We start from the raw sequence: 13,762 nt of genomic DNA on the forward strand, positions 1-13,762 counted from the left end.
GATGGAAACCGTTCAGCTCATACTTCCTGCAAAAAAGGTAGATAAAAGTAGATGCAAACTGAAAAGAATCAAAAGAGCTAACCTTGTATTCATTTAAGCTCCAAAAACTAGTAGAGCTGTGGGAAACACTCCAAAAACAAAAGTTAGGGTAGTAATAGACAGAGTAAATTTTAGAACAGATAATACTTAAACTATTGGAAGATATGTTATCAGAAATAGAAAAAATACCCTTCAGGTTGATCCAAATAGAGTAGTTATACTGATAAAAATTCTCCAGCAGCACCCCCATAATACAGGCGCTAATATTCTCAGTGAAACCACCAAACAACAATTCATTAATAAACTTAGTATCAACCCTCCCGATAGTCACAATAATATTCATGATATTCAATTCCAAAATACTCATCCACTGACCCAAATAAAAAAAAACCATCAGAATATAAGAGTGGCAAAAGGTTACATGCTGCTTTAACCCGTAAATCACAACACCACAATTCACAAAAACCCTCATAATAGACCACTGCATTAAATGGGGGTACTAAAAAATACAGCCCAGTAAAATAAGAAATAAGATGCTGGCATTAACCCATAAACTAGAACAGATATCAGAAATCTGGAAAGTGACCGAGAAGCACCACTCCAAAAGACACAACCAACTAACAGTAGAAATAGAAAACTACAACAGTGAAAAAATTCCACTGATCACAGTGAAAATCAAATCAATATGATCCTCTAAACAATCCACAAACCTAGTGATAAGAAGAATGATGAAAGACAACCCACCAGAAATGGCAAAAGACACATCAATCAGCAGGAATAGAAATCTGCATCATATAATTCAAAAAGCAGTAGCACAGGTAAGAAATAGGGTCCACAGCAAATCAAACCAGAAAAATAAGACAAGCAGGATCAATGTTCTCGTATATAAGGTAAACCACATTTATCCTAATTGATTAGGCCTCTGAGCAAAGGGGGGATATTAGATAAGTTAAATTCTAGCATAGCATCAATGTTACCACCATAATTAGCTAGCCAATCCACACAAGCATTACCCTCATGGTAAATATGAGATAAAGAGTAACTCAAATTAGAAATAATATGCCTAATTTTTTTAATGGTATAAAAATTATGGGGGTAACCTTCCCCCTCCTTCTAAATGATATAAATAACCATCTTAGCATTAACTTCAATATCAACCTGCCGCATACCATATCTTTGATGCAGTTTAAGACCATTTAATAAAGCCAAAAGTTTCGCAGAAATAACCGAGCATAAAGAAAGGGGACCAGCAAAGGCAATAATAAGCTCCCATTAATGATTTCTAATAATACCCCCCATGCCAGCAACTTGAGTACCAACCGACCCATCAGTGTTGAGTTTCACATAGCGATAGGAGGGCTTGAGCCACCTCACAACACGATCAGTAATCACATGCAAAAAACCATCAAAATGAAGGCCAAAAAACACAGTAATATTACGGGAATTTTTAAAGTTCTTAGCAGTAAGAAGATTGGCAGAATGAAGTTGGAGAATTTTATTTCTAACATTAGAAATGGAATGATGAGCATCCATTTTTTTATTTGTTCTTAGACTCATTCCTAGCTTAACAAAGATACCACAAGATCAAAATAGAAAGAAGGTTAAAAATGTGACCTTTATTGTTCATGTTCCAATGATTAAGCATCCCCCCAACAACACAAATATTTAAGCTGGTATCTTTATCAGCAATATTAAGGAAATAGTACCAAACTTTTTTAGCAATCACTCCATCAATGAAAACATGCCTAATAGTTTCACCACTAGAGAAACATTGACACTTAAAAGGAAAACTAAAACCTTTTTTCCACAGAAGGTTATCCACAGGCAAATAACCTTTTAAGCATCTCGAAGTTAAAATTGAATAAGATAAAGGGATGCTATAGTGCCAAATAGAGGAAAAAATTTTTGATGCCTCCCCTTTAAATCTAATAACTTCCCACACCTTCTTCAAACTAAAATCACCATTAGAAGATAAAGTAAAGAGAATTTTATCCTTACACTGCAGATTTAAAGGAATTTGAGTAATAGTATCCACTATATCAGAAGGAAGATTTTGTAATAATTTACTAACATTCCAATCACCATTTTGAAAAAAGTCCTTAACTTTAATATTGGCTAAAGTTTTGGTATTAAGAAGTTTATCAATCGAAGAAATACCCAACCAGTTATCCTGTCAAAAGGAAATGTCACCTTTCCCAAGCCCCCATTGAATATATTGTTCCGCCTCCCATTTAATATTACACAATCTTTTCCAAACATTAGAATCCAAATTTTTATAATGACAAGACAGAGGATTAAGATCTTTGCACTATTTGGCATTCATAAAATTAGCCCATAAACTACTATTGGAATGAATAGCAAACCACAGTTTGTGAGATAAAGCTTGCACAGTATCCAAAAGGTTTTTACAACCCAAAGAACCTTCATTGAAAACACCACAAATTTTGTTCCAAGAGGTCCAATTAATGCAAGATTTATTATTTTTGGAGCCCCAAAAAACCTTGTTAAGCATTCGTTCCATTCTAGTGCAAATCGTGGAGGTAGGTTGTAAAGTATGAAATATAAAAATAGGAATAAAATTCAGAACACTTTTAATCAAAATCAATCATCTCCGAAAGAGAAGAAATTAGAAGACCAATTAAGAACTCTCTTTTGGATCAAAGAAAAATTATTATCAAACAATTGATTTTTTTTCCTGCCTCTATAAAGGGGAGTGCCTAAATACTTAATCGGAAGAGAAGTAGAATCAAAACCACACTCTTTTAATCCCATTACTTCTAAACTGATTCACCAATTTACTCACAATAAAATTGCTTTTTTCATTATTAATAGACAATCCACTCATGTTTTGAAAATTAGCAAGAAACTGAAATAAAACTTTGACATTCTTAATGGAAGCATTAGAGAATATAATGAAATCATCAGCAAAACTAAGATGTGTTATAGGAAAAGCAGCAGTGTTACGATAAAAAAGTGTAGGATGCCTAGCAAAGAGATTATCCAAACCTCTAGATAAGTATTCCATAGCAATAATAAAGAGCACAGGAGAAAGAGGGTCTCTTTGTCTCAAACCATGCTCAGATTTAAAAAAACCATGAATACAGCCATTGATGATCACAGAGAAATAGCAGTTTTCAATACTATTCTTAATAAGTCTAATAAAAGGTTGCTTAAAACCAAAAAGATAAAGAATTTCGTAAAGAAAATGCCAATTCAAGTTGTTATAAGCCTTAGTAATGTCAAGCTTAAAAATGAGATTACCACCAGAAATTTTAGTATTAATATCATGAACCATCTCTTGAGCCAAAAGGATATTATCAAAGATACTCCTACCTTTCACAAACACCGTTTGGTTGAAAGAGATGATTCTCGGAAGGATGTTCATTAACCTGGAAGAAATGATTTTAGAAACAAGTTTATTTAAAAAGGAGCAAAGACTAATAGGTCTAAAATCATTCTAGTTAGTGATAGAATCTCTAATAGGAATAAGAACAATATTAGTAGAAGAAAAAAATTTAGGATAGGGATTACCATAGAAAAAATCTGTAATAGCCTCCATCACATCACATTTGATAATATCCCAAGTTTTAATAAAAAATTTAGTAGTAAAACCATCAGGACCGGCAACCGAGTCCCCATTCATAATGTTCAAAGTATTCCAAATTTCCTCATCTGTAGGGAGCTTGGTAAGCATAGTATTGTCATTCTCATTAACCATACAAGGAATAAGATTAGTATTAGAAATAGGAGTAGCAACAAGGATGAAAAAAGAGGTGTTCCTATCACCCTCCAAAACCCACTTAGCCGAAGCTTTTTGTTTCCAATAAACTTCTTCTTGATTATGTAACTGAAAAGGTTAATTTTAGCTTGCTCCAACGAAGTAAGATTATCACTAATAGGATTTTGAACAAACCCCTCATCTAAAGCCAAAATTTATCCTCAGCAGCCTTAATATTAGAAAAAAGGTTTTTGAAAACATTTTTATTCCACCATCTGAGAACTTGCTTAAGTCTACTCAATTTAATCCACAACCAGTGCATGTCTCTTATGTTATTATCAAGAGAAATGATGGCATTCCAATTGTTGGAAACAACATTGATAAAATCAAAATGAGTAAGCCACATATTTTGAAATCTAAAAGCAGTTTGAGTATAAATTTTATTCGCAGCAATAGATAAAAGCAAAGGGGAATAATTAGATAAAGTTCTACTCAAATGTTGAACAAGAGACATAGGGAATTATCTTATCCATTCATTATTAAAGAGAATCCTATCCAATCTCTGCCACATAGTGGCACGGTTCCAAGTAAAAGCACCACTAGTAAAGCCAATATAGTTTAAATTGCAATTAGAAATCATATTATGGAAATCTTCCATAGCATTAATATTAGGAGGATTACCCCCTAATCTTTCATTAGTATTCAAAACAATGTTGAAGTCCCCACCCACACACCAAGGTTTAGTAGAGGAAAGAGCAAAATCAGTAAGAATACTCCAAAGAGGAAGACGACCCAATCTAGTACAGGCAGCTTACACAAACGAGGCATTGTAATCAACATTGGAACCAGAAATTTGCACATTAACAACTTGAGCAAAATTGGATATAATAGTGACATTAAAATGTTATTCCAGAAAATCCAAATTTTATTAGAGCAATTAGTATAACTCTTATTAAAACCCAAGAGAGAAGTAATACTAGCAATTTTATCAGCAGAAATAAAAGGTTCGAGTAAAACAAGCAATTGAATGTTATGCACACGATAAAGTTTTTTAACCCGGGTCTTAGAATTAGACCCACTAATACCTCTCACATTCCAAATAAGAGCATTAATCATTAGAAGTTTTAGAAGTAGTTTGAGCTCTAGTAGAACGAGGCGTGTCAGGAAAAGGAACTTTACCATTTTTCTTTTTCTTTTTGTTAACCTTTGTAAAATCTTCTTCAACAATCTGTTTAGAGCCACTACCACCTGGAACCGAGAAAGATGAGGGCAAAAGATTTTTTCCAACCTGAATGGAAAAGGGACAAACAGTAATATCACCCACAATTTCCCCTTCTTCAAGAACAATTATTACGTCGTCTGACTGGACGTAGAGCTACATTCGACCGCCAATAACATGTCGCCACGTGCTCTTACTCTTTACCGCGCTGCCCGACAATTTGACCCGGAGTAGAACCCGGGAATGTTATGTTCGCGATTTTCTCGGTATTGCTCGGTATTTGCTCGGTATTGCTAGATATTGCTTTGCAAAAATGAGAAATACCGCTCTGTGAAGACCAATACCATGCAAATACCGAGTTGTACTGAGTTTTTCTACAACTCAGTATTTGCTCGGGATTTGCTCGGTATTGCTAGGAATTTGCTCAGTATTGCTAGGTATTTTCTCGATATTGCTAGAAAAAAACTCGGTACAACTCGGTATTTGCTCGGTATTGCTCGATATTAGTTATTGCTAGGTATTGCTGGGTATTTGCTAGGTATTTGCTCTACTAGCAAATTCGACCAATACCTAGCAATACCGAGTAATCTTGAGTTCGTTCCGGGTCGGGTTGTCGGGGTGCGCGGTAAATAATGAAAATGCGTGGTGCGATTCTACTAGCAGCCGAAAAAGTTCCTTCTTCACACTCCTCCACATATTCATTTTCAGCACCTACAACAATGTTATCTTTATTTTGCAACATATATTCAACGGAAACAAAAAGGTTAGGACATTTATTATCAGTATCACTATTGTTCGTACTATTGCACTTATCAGATGAGCCATTGGAGCAATCATTCACATCCACTTCTTTAGTAATATCATTACCTGCATATTCCTTTAAGGGTTCTGTTCCATTTTTGGGTATAACAGCCAATTCTGGTGTGGAGTGGGTCAAAACCATTTCATGTGGCGACTGGTTCTCAGTTGAAACAATATTTCCAGCCATCTCAAGTGGGGAATTGGGTTCCTCTTGAACCAAACAAATGGGATTTTTTGAAATCAATTCATTACCATCTAAAGTGTTATCAACATTTTTCCCCACCGAGTTGCTAGAGCTTTTCTTAAGGTTTGGATGAAGTTTAAAGCATTCAACCGCCGCATGCCCATGTGTTTTACAGTGATTACAGAATTCTGGCACTTTTTCAAATTCAACTTTCTGAAGGTAACTGTATGCTTTAGAACCTACCCAAACTTCCTTAGCATGTTTCTTGGTAATATCCACTTCAACTAAGATCCTCTCCACAGATGGTCTGGTTCTTGATGCTGTGGCCTGGTCAGTTTGTAGGGGAAGGCCAAAAACAGGCCAAGCGCAAAAAGAACTTTAGCATTAAAGAAATGAAGCCTAAGATTTGGAAAAGATATCCATTTAGGCCCTATTGGGGATTCTTCCCTCACATCAGAAAATGGTGTCCATTTCAAAACCTGCATTTGATAGTTCAAGATAAAATACGATCTACGTGCAAAAACAGGGCTATAATCAAGATCATTTGAGAGTTGAATCGCTACATGCTTTGAATCAGAAAGACCAACAGAATAAAATCCCGAAAGTTTAAACTACCAAAAAAAGCACAGATAGAATCCAGATTTGGTCTACGAAGACCAAATTTACCAACTAGAGTAAATTGAAAAGGGGAAGCAAATTTTAAGACTTCTTCATCCGATAGCAAAATAGCTGATGACACTCCATTAAAAGTAGACTGAGTTAACAAACGAAGGGTATCACCTGCGCTTGAACCAGCAAGAACTTCCTTAAAAGAACGAGACTTTGGTGGAGAAGAAGCCCCCGCTTCCAAGCTAAAGAAGTCGTTATTCGGATTATGAGCATTAGAGGCAACAGTACCCCAAGCCGTCGAGGACGGATCCCCCATCGAAAACGTCGAGCACAAACAGGGCTAGACGATAAGAGGAACACCAGTAAACCAAAACAAGAGAAAATAACCAAGGATCATCTGCGGGAGATGGACGAAAAGTGGAGAAAGCAACGGAGGCAAGAGGAAACCCGAAAATTGCCCGAGGCGGCGCTTAGGGTTTTTTTTTTTGAACCATTCCACTAAATTTGTTTGATATGAACAACACCCATCTTTATTTTACATAATGGGAGCATTTTAACATAATGTTATTGAAGTAGTTAATGGCTAGTTCAATCTAAAGACCAATGTGAATGAAAAAAAAAAAAGACAAATGTGAAGTAATTTGAAGGGCAAGCAAACTTTGGCTTCATTTGGGATGACTTTCTTACTGCTTCTTAAAACAATTTTTTTAGTAAAAAAATATTTTGCACTAAAAAATTGTTTTAAGAAGCAGTAAAAAAGTCATTCCAAATGAAATCTTAATCTTCAATTTATTTGAAAATATTACATAATGGATTGTATTAGGAAGGAATGAAAACAATGAAGTAATAAGTAGGAGACAAACTAGTAAAGGATAAAACAGATAAAAACAAGGGACATAGAGCTATTGCTTTGGATTTGTTTTGCAACTTCTTCATTTTATTCCTCGTCTTTCCTTTTTTGTCGTTAAATCCACCGTTCCGAAATATTTCAAGTCCATTACTAGCAGAGTTGCTCTTTAACTCCAATTTAAATCTCTCTCTCTCTCTCTCTCTCTCTCTCTCTCTCGCTCTCTCTCTCTCTCTCTCTCTCTCTCTCACCTATTCATTTGTCAAACAACTTTGCTTCTCATGTTCAATCTGAACACCAACGTGCAACATTGTCGTGAAGCAAAACCAAAGCAAGAGCTCGATGACCCCTTTTTTCGTCAGTTTATTCCATTAATAAAATAAATTCAGTCTTTCTAATACTATTTTTTATGTTGATGGCAAAGCTGTTCGGAAAATAAATATGTGTATGTGATCTGCCTTGCTATTCTTTTGGGATTTGAGGCAGCGAGAGAGTCTGAATCATCTTCGTAGTTTCTAGTATGATCTCTCTCTCACTCTCTCTTCATTTTTCTTGGTTGCAGATTGGTGCGGCTTTGGGCTAGGTTTTGTTGGTATGGTTCCCTTTAAAAAGAAAATTTACTGTTAGATGAGAATGGTTTGAGGACACAATTATATGAAGTTGTTAAATTCATCGCCCACTAATAACTATGATTTACTAGTTTTTTTCTGCCAAGCATCTTCGGTGAGGTTTCTGCTGCTATGTTCGAGTACATCGATCGCCTGTTTCTGATTGTTAGGCCTTGAAAACTTCTCTACCAGGCAGTAGGTATGTTCTCCAACATTTTTTCTCTTTTCAGATTTTTTTTTTATGAATATAAAACTTCAAGGTTTTTTTTCAATCTAACTCAGAATAGATTTAAGTTAATCGTGAATTTGATGCAACCATGTGATTGCTGGATTCGAGCTAAGTCTATAACGTATTTCAAGTTTAATTTGATCCACATTTCTTTTATATGTCAGTTTTATTTTAATTCGAGGAAGATTGAAGTAAAAAACCAATCCAGTTTTAGTAAATTATAATTATTCTATCTATGATTACGCTGCTTGGAGCTTTATTTCAAATGAACTTTGAAATTATATAATTAATCTCATGCAATCCTTCTCTATTGTACAGATGGAGTAGCTCCAAAGGCCAAAATGAATCACCAGCGAGTAAGTAGATAAAAAACAACAAAAGATGCTACAATTGCTATTAGCATTTTATTCACTAGCAATTTGTATTAATTATTTGACCATAGTTGATTATAGAACTTAAAGTATTTATTGTTTTCTTTTAAATTTTCTTTTAATTAGCAAAATGAGGAGGATAAATTTAGGAGGTAGTGTGACAGTGAGTGAAAAGAGCTTCTTTCTAAATCAAAGTATTCTAAAGTCTCTAATTCGAATGTTATCATCCTCGAACTATATTTGTGCAAAAATTATAGAAGGCTCTTGAGAATATATTCTTATTAGACTTAATAATGATCATTCTCGAAAATCTATATTACTAACATGCCTCGAAAATCTATATTACTAACATGTCTCGAAAATCTTTATCGGCCAATATATTTACTAACATTCTAAATTTTTCATCCTTTTATTGTTGTGTACTGGTTAGGAAATTCATCTGGCAATTATTAAAATGACTTGTCCATTTCAATTAGTTATGCCCTGATATGTGGAACATGCTATTTATATCTATGTGAAATTATGTATGGTGCATATAAAAAAGAAATTAACATGTAATTAATAGTCAAATGATGTTTATAAGTTGCAACACTATCCTTTTCTTGATTAAAATTCTTATGCCCTATAATATTTATTATTGTTGACTATAAAAAAAAAGGGAATAAAAAAAAAATGAATCAGAACAACCGACACACCTCCCAGCCGACCCCACTTCGCGTGATCTTTCCAAACGACACGCCATTTCGTTCCCGTAACCTCCATTCGGTGAAGGGATCAAATAAAAGAATGAAGAATAGAGAAAAGAGGGAGGTTACACTCTTTTCTTCGACTTCCTCGTTGCTATTCGACTTCGTTGCTTTGAATGAGCGTCTAGGGTTCGCCGTTCATCTTCTCTTTCCGTCGTTGCTGTTTGTGATCGTTGATCCGCGGGAGGTGCAGAGATTGCACCATCATTCCTTCGGCTTCCGTGACTGTCCGACCCTCCTTCTTCGACCCTGACGACCCAACCTCCGTCCGTCTCCGCCTCCCACGCCCGACGCCACATCCGACTCCTTCGTGGCTACCAGACTCCGTTCCTTAATTCGCAAGTGGTACAGAGACTGTACGTGCCGCCCGACTTCGCTTCTTCGATTCCATCGGGTTGTTCGACTTCGGCTCTCCCATGGCTGTCCGACGGTGCTCCTCCGACCGACCTAGCCACGACTCCAAGGGGCCGAAGCCGACACCTCAAGCCTCCCCCATGCGTGACCGAGCCCTCCTCCATGCCCGATCGGGCTTCTCTCTGTTTCCCGATCTCCTTATCCCTCTCTTATATTATATATAATATATGATAATAGAATTATTATATATTATATCATAATATATTGTTATATATCAATATAATTAAAATAATATAATATAACTATATAAATAATATATAAAAGAAAGAAGGGAAGATTGAATGTTAAACAAAAATTGAAGACCCTGGTCTTCGTACCTTAGGTCGGATCGGGATGGTTTGAAATTGAAGACCTGCGCCGTTGATTTTTGATCAGGGCAGATGGTTTTAAAATTTTGAAGACCCGCGCCATCGATCTTAGATTTGGGTGGATTATTCCAAATTGAAGACCTCACGCAGTCGATCTTAGATTCTTGTGAGATGGTTTAAAATTAAAGACCCTACGCAGTCGACCTTAGGTCCCGGTAGAAAGAATTACGGCAATGCCGTCCCGATTTTTCCCTCGGTGGGGAGGAGACGCCGGGAGGCTGCCGAAATTTCCTTAAAATTCAAAGGGAAATTCAATTTGAATATTAAATTAACTAAAATATCAAAATTAATTTTTAAGTATTAATTAACTAATTCAGTTAATTAAGATTTAATAAAATTAATTTGATTAAAATTAATCAAAATGATTGATTAATTGAGATCTTCAAAGTCTCCTATGTCATCAAATATGCGGAAGTGGAGAACTTACAAACGCTCATTACTCTCCCAAGTGTTGCTCAGCATAAATGATAATTTGTTGGCTATCGTCTTAGCCAAAAAAAAAATTATTCTTGAGATAACTCGAAGGACTTTAAATGAAACTATCTTAATTATCTCTAAATGAGACCTCTCTTTAAAGATTCTAAAGCAAGTAATATTAAGTGGAAGACTTTGAATTGTTTTTATATTTCAAATATTATTTCTCTTTGAAACATTTGAGATCTCTAATCATCAACACATCACCTCTCCTTCTAGTTAGTGAGACAACAAATAGCGTGATAAATCATTTTAAAATTAATTTAATTATATAAATTTCGAGAGTTAATTAAAAATTCTTGAGATCAATGGAACTTAGAATTGATCTATTAGTTAATTATTTAATTAATCAAATGAGAAATTTTAAAATAAAAATACAACAAAGAAAAAAAGACTGTTTACTAATCATATATATACAAGCTCTCAAAAGAATCCTAGCAAATTCCCCAAATCTCTTGTACAAATTGCTTTTAAACTCTCTAACATTGGCAACAACTCAACGCACTCAAACTAAACTCCTCTGCAAGTTATCCAAAGTTCCTCTTGTATGTGTTCTTGCAACTATCTTTGGGCTCTATTCTCTGCAACTGCGAGCCTCAACTATTGCAACCATTGGCTAAATTCGACAAATAAATAAATGAGCAGTCAGTGCATCATAAATGAAATTAAATGAATCTAACTATTGCAGGTAAAATAGAGTACTGAAAAACAAGAAAAGCTTAGTACGAAAAAGATAGTAAAGCAGAAGTGCTAAAAATAGGTAGAGTCGTGGACTACTATAGTAAGGAAAAGACTACAGGTACAAAACAACAGAAAACACTAACACAAGTGTCAAAGCTCTGAAGTATCAAAATCACAAACTCAAACTAACCCAACAAACAAACAATCAAATTTAAACTAATTGGCAACCTTATTTATAAGAACTCAGTTGTAAGACCCACTACCCGGCAACTTTCGTAGAAAAGCAGTAAGCCCAATCTTAGGGAAAAGTTTTAGGTAAAATTGATCTAACTCCTAGACCCCAATTAAAAATCCCGACCACTTCTAATAGAAGTCATAAGTCCAACCTTTGAGGGAAATATTTAGGTGATAACACAAACCTAGAACCCTCGTGTGGGCATATTAGTCTAAAGGACTAGGTTGTAAGACCCACAACTCGGGCCGCTTAGCTTGCAGGGCTAGATCGTAAGACCCACCATTAGGCAACTTCTAAGGAAGCCATAAGACCTATCCAACCGAAATTCTTCTAGCTACCTCTAAAAGAGGCCATAAGTCCAACTATCAGGTCAATTCCTAATTGGAGCCATAAACCCCTAACCGTCGGGCAACTCCTAATTGGAGTCGTAAGCCCCAAATTAAACAAATGAATGGGCAACTCCTAATTGGAGGCGTAAGCCCCAAACTAAATAAATTAACGGGCAACTTCTAAGGAAGTAGTAAGCCCCAACTCAAATTAAATTAAAACTAAAATCAACATCTAACCATTTTAGTCTACTCATGATCCCTAAGAGGAGGCAACCCATGGCTGCTAATCAGTATCCCTGGACACTACGGTCAATGATTGTTAGTGTTGGTAGACTGAAATCTATGGTATACCCGGGATGATGGAACCATGGGGATCTTGATCGGGTTTACCTTCATCTTCCCCATAATTGAGACTAAAAATATCTAAAATTTATTCATCCTTAACTGAGAGTTCTCTCTTACGTAGTAAGAAGGGTAATTAACTATGGGCGCTTGCACTCATAGGAAGTAAGAACCCCAGATTTATAAATCATGACACTACCCTCAGGGGAAATCTGGTTAATTTCAATCTGACTAAAGGGAAATAGAATCCTAAGGCTGCAAAGTGGGATTCGTGCATTCGTGTCATTTTTCTTGAGCCAATAAATTTCTAGCGACTCTACTGTGGAGTACTTTTCTCTCCATCTTTGGATGAAAAGAGAACTTATAATTAGTATCAAATAACAAAACATCAAAAAATAAATATAGATGTTTATTCAATAATGTTATGTGTTTTCTTTTATAGCAGAATTCAGGTTGACTCTAATCCATGTAAGCTCTGTTGGCAGGTTGATAACATGACGCCTGCAAAGTCCTTTATGATTGTGAAACCGAGTAAGGGAACCATAGTGCAATTCCCTCAAGCTGTTCTAAACACAAGCTATGTTGGAGCAGCTATTCAATTTGGAACCATTTCTGAAGTCATGCAGTTTGAACAGTTCATTCTCGAGAATCCTATTAGCAAGCATACTGTCAAAGGTGTCGCTAAGAAGTCTACAACTGAAGATATTAATGAGAAGGATCCCAAAAGGGCCTCTATATTTTCAAGGCTCTCTATTATAGCTACTGCTGCTCTAGTAATTCAAAAGAAAGTTTCTGATCCCAAGCTACAATATGTTGGCATGAATAAAGCCAGTCAGAAAATGATTCAAGATAAAGTGCCTGAAGAGTACAATGCTGAAGTTCTAGATACAAGTACTAAACTTTCTAGGAAAATCAGAAGAAAGGCTAATGCTTGCTTACGAGCTAATTACAGGGTGCCCAATACCCTTCAAGAATTATCACCGCAGTTAGAGGCAAATGTACCAATCAATAATTGTTTTGAATTGTTAAAGTGGGTAAAAAGAAATGATGATAAGGGAAAATTAAAGAAGTCTTTCTGGGAGACTTCAGCATCCACTGCCACCATAGAAGGAAGAATCTTCCTCTTTCAAGATATACACAATACTAAAGACTGTCAAAGATAGAAATTTGCAACGAAGACTGAGGAAATCTATCAATGAAGTTATGTCCTCAAATGCAGTTTGATATCAGAGTAACAAATTTTCAACAAGAACTTATAGAGAGGAGTTTAGACGTCCTCTATACTACCGAAGGCCAAGAGAACTCTATTCTAATATGGGTCGATACCCGTATTACGGAAGAAAATAGTTGGGAGAGCCTTCTGATAATTTACATGTAAGAGACTATAACAGAAGATATGATGAACAAAGGCCCCAACACTGGTATCATAGATCTGCCCATTCAAAGGTACATTTCGATGTTGGTGGTCATCGGTATGTGACTCCAAGAAAATAGCAAGTTTGGGTTCCCAAATGACCCACATATCCTCGAGCTTAGAAGGATGATGGT

This window comes from Dendrobium catenatum, unplaced genomic scaffold, assembly GCF_001605985.2.
Source record: "Dendrobium catenatum unplaced genomic scaffold, ASM160598v2 fragScaff_scaffold_1022, whole genome shotgun sequence".
Lineage (NCBI taxonomy): Eukaryota > Viridiplantae > Streptophyta > Magnoliopsida > Asparagales > Orchidaceae > Dendrobium > Dendrobium catenatum.